Source organism: Phodopus roborovskii, unplaced genomic scaffold (genome assembly GCF_943737965.1).
Source record: "Phodopus roborovskii unplaced genomic scaffold, PHOROB, whole genome shotgun sequence".
NCBI classification, from domain to species: Eukaryota; Metazoa; Chordata; class Mammalia; order Rodentia; family Cricetidae; genus Phodopus; species Phodopus roborovskii.
In genome coordinates, this window is record NW_026126602.1 from 8,848,407 (window position 1) to 8,861,348 (window position 12,942).

Consider the following 12,942-nt stretch of genomic DNA (forward strand, 5'->3'; position numbering starts at 1 on the left):
AACATTTTCACATTGAGGTGAGAAGTCATCATTTTAGTTGTGTTATTAAAAACAGCTCCTGTACTAAAAAATAAGTTTTCCAGGGCTGTCTGTTTGAAACACTACAATAAGAAGTATGAAGCACATATGGACATGCACACGTGGTAACGCCTTATGTGTGATCACTCAGCCGCAACAGCCCCCAGCCTCTGTCCTCATCCCAACCCATCATATTCTTTCCCAAGTCCTCCTTCCCATATTACTTTGAAGCAAATTATACACATTATATAATTTTACTTGTAAACATTACCACACCTAAAATAACTGATAAGATGTGCCTCCAAATTGGCAGTGTTCCAATTTCTAAATGTCTCATGATATCATATTAAAAAAAAAAAATCTGGACCCTGGGGCTAGAGAGATAGATGGTTCGGCAGTTAAGAGCACTTTCTGCACCTGCAGAGGACCCAGGTTAGATTCCCACAACCCTCTCTGACCCCAGTTCCAAGGGATCTGAGACCCTTTTCTGACCTCTGCCAGCTTCAGGTATGCACATGGTACATAGACATAATGCAGACAAAACACCAATACACTAAAATAAAATAACCTGAACATAAAAAAACAGGATCCAAACAAAGTGCACACCTTGCAACTGATTGCTATGTCTCCTGCATCTCCTTTGCATCTCCTTCAAGAAACTTAGTTGCTGTGCTAAGAAGTTTCTACCCTTAGGATTTGCTGACTATATCCTGAGCTAGCATTTAACATCTTCTTATATACTGTATCTTCTAGAAATTGGTAGTTGGAAGCCTGAGCCACATGTAAGATGTTTAAGTGTTTTTTCCTTGGCCTTTATCTCCTTTTATTGGAATTCAACTTTTACTTAGTATCTACTACCCACTATCTCTGCATGTTGCTATGGAAACAAAAATGAAACAGAAACTTGGAAAACAACCAAGGAAATTCAAACAGAGTTATATAATCAATGTGTTTCAGGATAAGGTTTAAAAATCACTGCTAAGGCAGTCCCAAGTGTCAACAGCTTCTAAAAAGTTGTATGCTTCCATACACAGTACATTTCTTCATACAAACCTCAGCTCACCCTTCCTGAGAGTGTTTCTTTCACCTAATTTCCCTGACCAAAATGAACCAAATACTATGTGAAAAATAGCAAAATCACACACACACACACACACACACACACACACACACACACACACACACACCTACCTCCCAACCATAAAGCAAAACTACTGCTTCTCTTTATTTCCATGATAGGCAAATTAATCTTGCATGTTCAGGCTTATGAGAAAGTAACTGATACACATGGAAGGCACACAAGTATCTTTGCAGAGGATCTGTCAGCTATAAAAACAGAAAGTCCTTTTACTTTTGCATAGCTTCCCATCTGTTTCTGCACTATCATTCCAGGAAATACTTCTATTTTATATGGAGAAAGTCAGGGGCAGGAAGATGTCAAACTTTCCCAGAACTATACAGCTCATTACATATGAAATGAGGGATCCTGATTCCCGAACTCTCCATTCTTTTCTTTATATCATGCTGTAATTCAAATGCCAGAACACTGTGGAAGAGGGAAAGGATTTAATAATTTTTTTAAAGCCCATAAAGTAGAATGAAAAAAAAGACACCATAATTTTCAAGCTGATGAAACAGTTGTGAAAATAGAATTTAATGCAGTTTATGATATCTGTAGGAAAAACAGTATGAAGAAGAAATAAAGATGTGGGAAAGACTTCAGGTAAGCTATCTGAATATGTATGTATGTATGTGTATGTATGACAGGGTTTCTCTGTGTAACACCCTTGGCTGTCCTGAAACTTACTTTGTAAACTAGACTGCCTCTGCCTCCTGAGTGCTGGGATTAAAGGTGTGCACCACCATGCCTAGTTTATTCCTATGATCAGAAAGAAGCTCTGTGTTTCCTTAAAGAAAGATGAGGCAGAAAACACATGGCTTTAGCTAACTCCTGCTTTTTATCAGCCATCCCATGATTCAGTATTAAACCAAGAGCACTTCATTTCCTCACAGTTCTTAGCGCTAGCAATTCAGTCATGGAACAGTGAGGCTGCTCTTCTCTGACCCACATGTTCTTTGAATGTGGTGTCTTAGCTGGGATTGCAGGGCTCAAATGGCTTCATCTATATGCCTAGGGATTTGAATGCTGTTGAGTAGGGTACCTTTGTTCTCCTTTGTTTCTCTCCCCCCTCCCCTGTCCCTCAGCACTACCCTTATACACTCACACCCCTTTCAATTTTTTAACGTAGCTCATTTTATATAACAGCTGTGTTCCACATGGCTAACATACATCATAACAGCATAGCATCATTGCTGCTGTGTTCTATTGGTAAAAGCAAGTTAGAGTATCCACCTAGATTCAAGAGTTGGAAAATAGATGCCACTCCTAATGAAAGAATGGTTTGGGCACACTGCAGAAGACTATGGTTAGGTTCACTGAAAGAACCCTGGTGCATAAATTTAGTAAGCACAGAGGTTTTTATGTATAAATGCTTATGTATTTGTAGGCCCATGTGTGCATGTTTGTGGAGGCCACAGGTTTGTGCCCAGTTTCTTTCTCAATTGCTTCTCCATGGTAATTTTTGAGACAAGGTCTATCACTGAACTTGGGGCTCCCTGATTCAGGAGGCTGGCTGGCTGGTAAGTCTTGGAGTCCTCCAATTGTAGCTTCCTCAGCACAGCTGATTTTTATGTAGGTGGTGAGGACCTAGACTCAGGTCCACGTGTTTGGAACAGCAAGATTTTTATCTACTGAGCCATCTCCCAAGTCCCTGGAGTCATTAAATAAATCCCAGAAAAGGAAAGCTAATCAATAGTGACAGGAAACACATCATGGGTTGTTTGAAAATGATGGGTGGGGATTGCCAGCATAGGGGCACAATTAAACTTTGGAAGTGATATCCGTACATTGGTTGTTGTAGTGCACACACAAAAATGCATGTTTAGTGTGTGTGTTTACAGTAATTTTATACTTACAGTCTCATTTGTGTTTTAATTTATGGATAAGAAAAGTGAACATGCCCAAGATGGCACACACCTGTAATCTCGGGACTTGGAAGGTAGAGACGGGGATACTGAGTTTGAGAGCTATGGTTTTAAACATATATCTGAGCTGTCTATTTCCCAATGTAGCTGTTCCATAGCATCTTCCAGGTGCTTTATAAAGTTGCCAACATTAGAACTCCACTTCCACTGGCTCTAATTTAACTGGTCAAGGGAAGGCTAGGAACCAGTAGTTTTTAAAAGACTCTCATGTGATTCTCATATGCCAGTCAACATCAAGGGTCCCTAGGATGATGAGTAATCCACCCCTGACCTCAATATGTAAGCAATTGCAGGAAAAAGGTTGGGAGGAGGCCAGCTGACATCTTCCCTTTAGATTAGGGAATGATCAGGGAAATGTTTCCACAGATATGAAATATGATGCACACCAACATGAAATGGGAAAGGAGAATTCTAACTAAGCTATGGATTTCATAGAATATTTAGGACAGTGAGTACTTTAGACATAGGGGAGAATTTTTAGAGAAAAGTAATGGAATGAAATAAAATACAGTACAAGTAAATAAATTAGGACTGACAATTCCTTCTGAGACTAGATTCTTTTCATACAATGGGAATTTTTAAGCTAGCACCATTTACTACTTTCTAAAAATCCTCTGGAATAATGGTGCATACCTGTAATCCTAGCACTCAGGAGTCTCATAGAGAGGGTTGCTGAGACTTTGAGTCCAGACTGAGCTACATGTGAGACTCTGTCAAAGGAGACAGAGAGCTAGAGAGGGAGAGATGAGAGAGAACAAGGGAAGGAGAGAGAGGGAGGGGAGAGGATGAGAGAAGGAATGAAAGGAAAGCTATCTTGAGAACATCTATTTTTAAATGTCCCTCCAATGGTGCTATTATTCTCTGCATTATGTTTTACGATCAAAGTTTAGGTGAAAAAAAAATTCTCACAGAAGGGTAGACATTGAATAGATAATAACTATTTTCATTTACAAAATAGCCAACTGAAAGAAACCAGGGAGATATGATTTTACAAAAAGAAAATCTGAAAATTAATTCTTTTGCTAAAAGCTAGTTTCTTATATGGCTATGACCTTAAATTTTATTTCATCACATTTTATTTCACATTATTTATTTCATACATTTTATATTCTGAGTGAATCAAGGGAGGTACAGGAAATAGGAACAAATAAAAACAAACAAAAACAGTGAAGGAAGGACCCAGATAACTAAAAAAGCAGATGACAAATGAAAGATTAAAATAGGAGAAAAGATACAGTGAATGCAAGGTCCTGACAGGAATAATAAAGAGTGGGAAGACTTGTCTGTTCACTGCTGTATCTGTGACATCTATAACAATGCCTGACACATATTATATGTTCACTAGTTGAATATACTTGAATGTATGACCTCCAAAGATATCTCCAGTGTTGCATATTAGGATGCCATGATTACTGGAATGATTGCAGTATGAATACTTGAAATCGTATACTTATTCTTTATGGAGAGCTTTTCTATCTCTACTCTTACAGGTATTACAAGCCTGCCTAGGCAAGGTGTAGACTTTTCCTAAGCAAAAGTTCCAAAGAAATGGGAATGGATACAGGAGAATCTCGTGGGGATAGCTGGTCATTCTGAGTCTCCACACTCCCATTTAAGTACTCATCTCATTTTCCTGGGAACTAAAGGAGGTTCACCCAATTTTCATCGGAAACACTCTCCAGGTGTGTTTTAATGGTGTATAATACTGTGTAGCTATTCTTAAAGTTCCACAGCAGCCCACCATGAATGCTATTCGAACTACCATATACTGGTGGGGAGCTTGTAACTAGAGATCAGTTACAACTATGGGCTTTCATTTTCCTGGTACACTTTAGGTAAACTCACTAAAGCAGCTTTGGAAAATGAAATGGCAGACTGGCTACCTCTTAGCTAGTCCTTATGGATTACTGTGTCAAAAACTAAAAGTGAGTTAGGAGAACAATTTTCCTTGTGTCTTATGGTTTTTATTCTCAACTCGCAGGCTTATTTGCTGACTCAGCAACTACTCCCAGTACATGTCAAATACCACAGCTCCAGAGAAAATAGTGAACTCCCTGTTCTCATAGGTTTATAGGTAGGAGAGAAACTAATTAAAAAAAAAAAAAAAGACACACACACACACAAACCAACAACAAAAAACATGTAAAATATATATTAGCAAGAGGTTAAATGCCATGACTGTGGGGGGTAATTTGCTACAAGAAACTCTAAAGCCAAACTTGACTTCATATACTGCCTTGCTATTTTTTGTTTGTTTTGTCATTCCTGACAGGTTGTATGCTCAAACAGATGCCTTCCCTGATGACTCAAAGCCGGTCTTCTTGGACGAGTTTCTTCTCACATTCGCCTTTGATAGTCATAAATCATGTTATGGGTTCCCTAACCTAACTCTAACTCAGGATGTTTCCCTCCCCCTGGACTCCAAGGCTATCTGGTTCCACTGCTTCTGCCCAGGGTTGTACACCCAGCACCCACGGGAGGCCTCTGGGAAACGCACAGCGCAGGCTGTGTACCACCCCCAGATTTCTTGCTTTTTTCCTCTCTCACAGCATAACATGATGGTTCAGGGAGCCAGAGAACTTGGTTCCTACAAGATTTTAGAGCATGAGAAAACAACAAAACGCAACGAACAAACCATGAAAGGGAACGGGGACCGAGTTTTCGAATCTTAACGAGGTTGTGCACACAGCTAATGCACCCCCCTCCTCCCCGCCACCCTCAGGCGCGGCACGGTTCCTCCAGCCCGGGAACGCGGCTGGGCCGCGGCTCGGCCGCAGACAAAGCCGCCCTGTGAGCTGTGAGTGGCCTCCGGGAACAAAGCCTCAGCGCTGGCAGAAAACGAAAGTCGGCCTCTGGGCCCAGCGGGGACAGGCCGAGGCGCCGCCGGCTTTGTCCCATCGCGTCCGGACACGAAGTCTCCCGCTGCCCTGCAACCATGTCGCGCGCGGCGCAGGACAAAGCCAGTTCCGTCCAGCGAGCGGCCGCAAGCGGCCACCTCTGCTCCCGAGGATGCCCGAGGCAGGGGCTGGAAAGCGGCCCAGAAACGACCTGGCGAGCTCGGAGCTCCGCGCCCCGCCGGGAAGTAGCGCCGTCCGCGCGCGGAGTGGGACGCCTGCGGTGGCGCGGAGTGAGACGCCGGGTGTAGTGCGGCAGGAGCGCGTATATAAGAGCGCCGTTTCTGAGAGCCTGCGTGCTTGTCCAGCTTTCCGGCTCCGGCATTCTGTGAGCCCGAAGACCCATTCTGTGCATTCCAGTGGCCCTGCGGCCTCCCAACTGGAGCCCTTGCTCCCAGAGGCGGTTGCGGGGGCACGGGGTGTCCCGAGGGCGGGGGAAGGGGTGGCGACCAGCCTGGGGAAGCCCTGGGCCTGGCTTCCAAGCCTGACTCGCCCACTTCTCTCGCTTCCATCCGTCCCTTCATGCTTCACAGCGGGTTGGCAGAAGTTGCTTCGTGCTCCCTTCCCAAACTGAAATGCTGTCCATCAGTATGGTGAAGAGGAATCGAAATGAGGACAAAGCAGGTAAAGTTGTCTAAAAGCATGTTGTAACCCAATAGGTGGCACAGCACTAGCTCAGTGTGAATACAGGTAGCAACTCACATGGATCTGAAAACATGCTATGAGGGGAAGTTGCAGAAAAGGCCGTGGTCGATTTGAGTCCATGACTGAATTTTAGAAGATGTAAACTAGATTAAAAAAAAAAAAAAAGCATTATTTGCCTGGCCAGAAAGTGGAAGGGACACTGGAAAACAATTATGTATCTCAAAAGGAGTGGTAGTTACATCACAGTTGCCACAATTCATCGAACTGCAGTGTAAATGGATAAAGTTTATCCTATTCAAACGATGATAAGTAAAATAAATTCCTCAAAAGTTGGATGAGGTAGGGTGTGTTTGGGTGGGGGTGGAGATTCTACCTCCTCATCAAGTCTTAGCACTTAGAAATTGGCCTCAGGTTAGCATTTCTTTGGCAGTGTTTGGGTGTTAGGAATACTTTCTTATATTTCACAACCATAACAAACATTTTTTTTTTCCTCCCCGTTGTGGCTCTGGATCGCCATCTCATTAATATGCCACTTTAGCAGGAATCGGTTGAGATCAATGTCAAATATCACTATTTGGGGGTTGAAAGAGGGATAAAAATTTGAGCTTCTATTTACTTGATTTCTCCTGGTGTTTCTGCACATGAGTTCATTCCTAGAACATAGGCTCTTACTTGTTTTAAAAATTTGGAAGTTTGAAAAGTTGAGATGCATGTTGTTGTGTAAAACAGAAAACAGTTTCAATTATGACTACAGCTGTTAATCTGGGGCTCTATATGTTTTTAGGTCATTTTCACAAATCTATGTTTTGTTCTAAGATCACCAGAAGAGGATGAATTACAAACCTTTTAAAGCAACCTCTCACTCACGATGCTTTGCATTTTTTAAAATTATCTTAAATATCAGAGAGTTCATGGTTTTAATGATAGTAGCCAGTGATTTGTGGCAAAATGTTTATTGAAGATTCATCAGGCACATTCTGGCTCCCACCTTGCTTGCCAATCATCTGTAATTTGATCAACAGTAATTTGAGATGGGACCAGCCAGGGTCATTATGTTAAATAGAACATTTCCACTTTTCTGACCACAAAATCCTCCCTTTCCTGGCCACTTAAAAGCAGTTACATAATCTGCAAATACATGAATCTAATGATTTCTGCTGCAGACCTTGGTAAGGATCACACACCTGAAAATTTGCATTTCTGTTGCCACACTGTTTTGTATTAGCAACTTAACTGCTTAAAATTCTAGCTTTGAGAATAATTTAAAAAATAGTATTCTGCTTTCCTCTACATCTGTAGTTAGTGAATTGTTTTTATGTAGTTAGTAAATTCTCTTTTACAGTGAAAAAAATTCCCTAACAGTGTTTATAATTTTTAATATTTGTACCTGAAAAACATTTTATCTGAATGTAATTATGACAAACTGAAGCAAGGCTGTGCAGATAATGTGTATATTTTCAAAGAAAGAAAAAGACATTTGGGAATGTCTTAGGTTATTCATGTCTATGCAATAGCAGAATAATCTTAAAGGAGCAGGAGAACATCTCCTTCACTCCTGATTGCTAGTTCTCCTAATTTATGAGGACAGACAATGCTCAGCAACCTTGCTGGCTTACTTATACTTACAGCTTTGGCCTCTTCAGCAGGTCATAAGCTTGCTACAGTTGTGTGCTGTTACTCAAACATTGTTAGAATTCTTCATGCCACCAGTGCCTGAGTCACATTTTAAATGATATATCCAGTGTTAGCAAATCTTTGCCCACTGAGAGCACATCAAACTGTTAGAAATAACCTGAAAGTCATTTGCAGCCACAGCTAGCTTACCAGCATTGTTAAACGGGTGAGATTTTAATGGGGAAGAATAGAACCAAATGAACTGAGCAGCACTTAAATAGCCAAGTAATAACAAGAATAAGCCTCCAAGAAAGGCGGGTTGAAGAGTGACTACTGCAAGAGGAATTGATGAATTAGAGACAGATAAAATGGATTAATTCCAAAGGAAGAGATCAAGGAAATGGAGAAATTCCTGAAAAATCTAGTTAACCAATTATACAGAACATGAGTAAAGCTATAAAAGACAAAGGAGATAGCACTGGTAAGGAGGTTGATTTTTTTTAAATTACATGCTACTATCATGATTATAAATTTGTTATTTTTCCTGGAAGGACAGAAATCACCAAAAATGAATCAAGGAGGAGGAAAATGAGGTGTAGATCAAAGCCAAGAAAGAGCTATTTAAAGGGTTAGAGCTGCTATAGGCATATCCCAGCAAACTCCATAGGGCATGTAATTCCCTTTTAGAGTATATAGATACTTTAAAGATTGTTTTTTATAAATTTTATAAATTTATAAATTGAAATGTATTACAAAACTTTTCCAAAACGGTATAAATTTTTTGTAAAAAATGTAAGTTCACACAACAAACCTAGGGTCAGCAAATTAAATTTAATCCAATAAATCATTTTTAGCATGGTATTTTTTTCTAGAAATAAATTTTTATTAATTTATTAGTTTCTGTATTTATTTTGGTTTTTCATGACAGGTTTTCTTTGTGTAGTCCTGGCTGTTATGGAATTTGCTCTGTAGACCAGGATGGACTTGAACTAAGAACTCAGATATCCACCTACTTCCAACTTCTGAGTGCTGTGATTAAAGGCATGAGCCACCACTGCCCAGCAAAATAAGATATTTTAACATTATGAAAATATAACTAATACAATTAGGCCATAAAAAGTCTTATTACTCCGTTATAAAACTATAATATCTAATCATGATTAAAACAACTAATTTCAAAAAAATATTTATTTTTACTTTATGTGTGTGGATGTTTTGGCCTGCATTTATGTGTATGCACCATGTAACACAGTGCCCACAGAAGCCAGAGGTGCATGTTGAGCCGGAGTTACAGATGATTGTTACATGCCTTACGAGTGCTGGGGAACTGAACCTGGGTCTTGTGCAAGAGCAACAAGTGCTTTTAATCACTGAGTCATCTCTTCAGCCCACAGATAATTTTTAGAAACTCGGCAAACAATACATCATTAACTACTGTTACCTTTTAATAGTGGTTTATAAAAATAACTCATAAAGCTAATTCTATCACCACTCCTCAGTCTTCCTGCCTGGAAATAACTTTATAGATAGTTTCTTGCAGATCCTTCCAGAAACGTTTATACATGTGTTCTTTTCTCTTTAAAATAGTGTGATATGTGTATGTGTATGTATTCTTCAACTGCTCCCTATCCCCCTACTCCCCCCCCCCACACAAAATCTGCTGTTGAACCTGGAGCTCACCAGTTAGTGAGGCTGGCTGATCTGTGAGCTCCATAGATCTGCCTGTCCCCATTCCCACCTGAACCCAGTGCTGGAGTGAGAGGTGTTCAACCCAGCTTTCATGTGAGTGTTGGAAACTAAGTTAGGTTCTCATTCTTATATTGATGACACTTTATCAACTGAGCCATTTCCCAGCCCATGAAATTTTTAAAAGTAAAATCACACCTGTACATTGTCCTGTGATTGCTTTCCAATTTCATAAAGCAACTTGACTGTCTTTTCATGTCAGCACTTTTTTATAATTGTTGAGTGTAATTGCCTGAATGAATCACATTTTTTCACTCACTGGTGACCACTTAGATTTCTATCCAGTTTTCTGCAATCACATAATAGTGGCGTGTCTTTGCCTATTGGTTAGGAAAAACCGTCATTGGATGTCTTTGGCTATTAGTTAGGACTAATACCTAGTAATGGAAATGAAGAACAATTTATGAATCCATGTGCTGAACAGGCTGTAGTGGCATAGCTTCTGAGAGCAGATGAGATTGGGAACATTGAGGGAAGTCTGGTCATAGACATGAATAGGTGTTTCTAAGCCTGTATCCAGAAGGGCAGAATTTGCATCCCTCTGAAAGTATATGCAAAAATGTTAAAGGTTGTTGCAGGTGGGTGACAGGCAAATGTCATTTTATTATTCACTCTACTTTTTTATATTTTAAAATTTCTATACTTAATCATATGATCATAGAACCATTAAAATCAAATATAAAGGTGCCTATTACCACTACTGTCATTTAATTTTGTTGAAATACCCAAAAGACAAAATGTAAGTAATAGGGACACTATTGCAAAGAAGTGGGAAAAATACTTTTATTTGCAGGTAATACTTTTGCCTACAAACCTTTAGAGACCTAATTGAAAAGCTACTATGAAATACTGAAAATTAGGGCTTGGGAGATTATTCAATGGGTAAAAGTGCTTGTTGTATAAATATGGGAATCTAGCCAGTTGGTGGTGGCACATGCCATTAATCCCAGCACTCTGTGTGCAAAGATAGGCAGATGTCAGTTAAGAAGCCAGTCTGGATAGCATAGTGAGTTCCAGGACAGCCAGGACTACACAGAGAAACCCTGTCTCTAAAAACCAGTGTGTGTGTGTGTGTGTGTGTGTGTGTGTGTGTGTGTGTGTGTGTGCTCGCGCGCGCACACATGTGCTCGTGCACATGGCACATGCCATCCCAGCACTGGAGGCAGAGATATCCAGATCCTGGGAGCATTTTAGTCAGCCAGGCTAGCTAAAATGGAAAGCTTCAGTTCAGTGAAAGACTCCATGGAAGGAAATAAGGTAGAGATAGAATGGGACACCTCATGTCCTCCTCTGGCCTCTATAGGGTATATACACAGGTGTGTACATCTATACACATGCACGCCCATATATAATGCAAACATACACTGTTTACACACATGTATGTAATATATAAAAGGGTTTTCCTGTGTTCTACCAATTAACAGTTGGTTAATAAAATTGCTTAAAAACCCTATTCAAAATATCTAAATGATCTTATTCATACATAAATAATGTTGGCAAGAACTGAGTGAGATGTATATCCCAAATGAAAAGAGGGAACAAAGACTCAAATAAATCAAGATATATGTTCCTAGGTAAATATTTGTAATTTTAACAACAACAAATACCTCCAATGGGACAGGTTTGACTTGAAACAATTTCTCCCTGGAGGAAAAAACATAGTAACAAGAATAGATCTGAAGATGAAGAATGAGAGTTGAGATGGTCACCCCACCAGATGTTATTATATCACAAAGCCTTAATAATTGTTATTGAACTGCTGAAAAAAGATTGACAAATGATTAATATTTTAGGTTAGATAGCTCTGAATTCAATATGTCAGTAAATGAAGCATCACTAATGGGGAGAACATGGATTGTCAACAAGCAGTACTGGGAACCCTGGCCAGTCACCGGGAGGGAATCTGAACACGTGCTTCATACATACTGGAATTCATCTCAGGTTAGAGGGAAGTGTGAAACTGAAAGTGTAATGTAATAGAAGTTATACCACAACTATGGAAGAAATATGTAGAATTATTTTGGTCATCTGTATGCCAAACGTTATAAAGAATAAATCTGACCTTGATGGCTATCATGTAGGAGAGTTGGCATTTGCCTCTTAGCAACAGTCCTTCACACTGTTCTGGGAATTTGTACATTAGTATCAGATTTGTACACTAGTATGTCAGTGTGAGAAAACCCTCAGAAGAGAGGTATTTGAAAGACTCACTCTTCCTTTTGTGTGTGTGTGTATGAATGCTCAGATGTTTGTTGTTTGTATATTTGCTTGCCGTCACCTCATTTCTCTTCTACAGGGTAACATTTAGATTGTAAATGCTTTTCTCCAGTTTCTTTTTCAAAAGTGTCCCTGAAACATGGCACTTTCCTATGTTCTCTGGATGAGGAGGATTTAAAATTATGCTAGATCTATAAAACCACAATAATGTAAAAGGTAGGGAGACTTGCACGGCACTGGAAAAGGTGCTTTGATATTTACACTTTGGCCTACAAAACTTTAGAGACCCAATTATCTCTTTACAATTCCCATTTCCCAGACTAGAAAAGGAATAGTTATCAAAGGGAAAAATCATGAACAAACCATTTCAAGTTAATTTATTAATGAAGCCATGGAGGTAAGCTGAGTTTGGTGAGAGGCAAAAAGGTATCTTTAATCCTCAGAGGATTGTTCACAACCAGCATCCTCACATCTTGCTGCTCCCATAGCTAACTGCCACAGGTCACACTCAGGGGTTGTAGTTTAACTGTAGCAGTACCCAAATAAGAACACACCCCAGAGACCTCAGGCTACAGAGATGGGAGTCTAAGGGGAAATACCCTGACTTCAGTGGGAAACTCTGCTTGGTAGCTGCTTTTGTGTTGGCATTTATAAGGCGCAGAGACTGTTGTAAGCATGTTCTGACCTTGAGACCTGCAGGAATTACCTCATGTGACCATTACTAAACAACCCTAGAATCTATGTAGTTCCATTATCTCTGTTT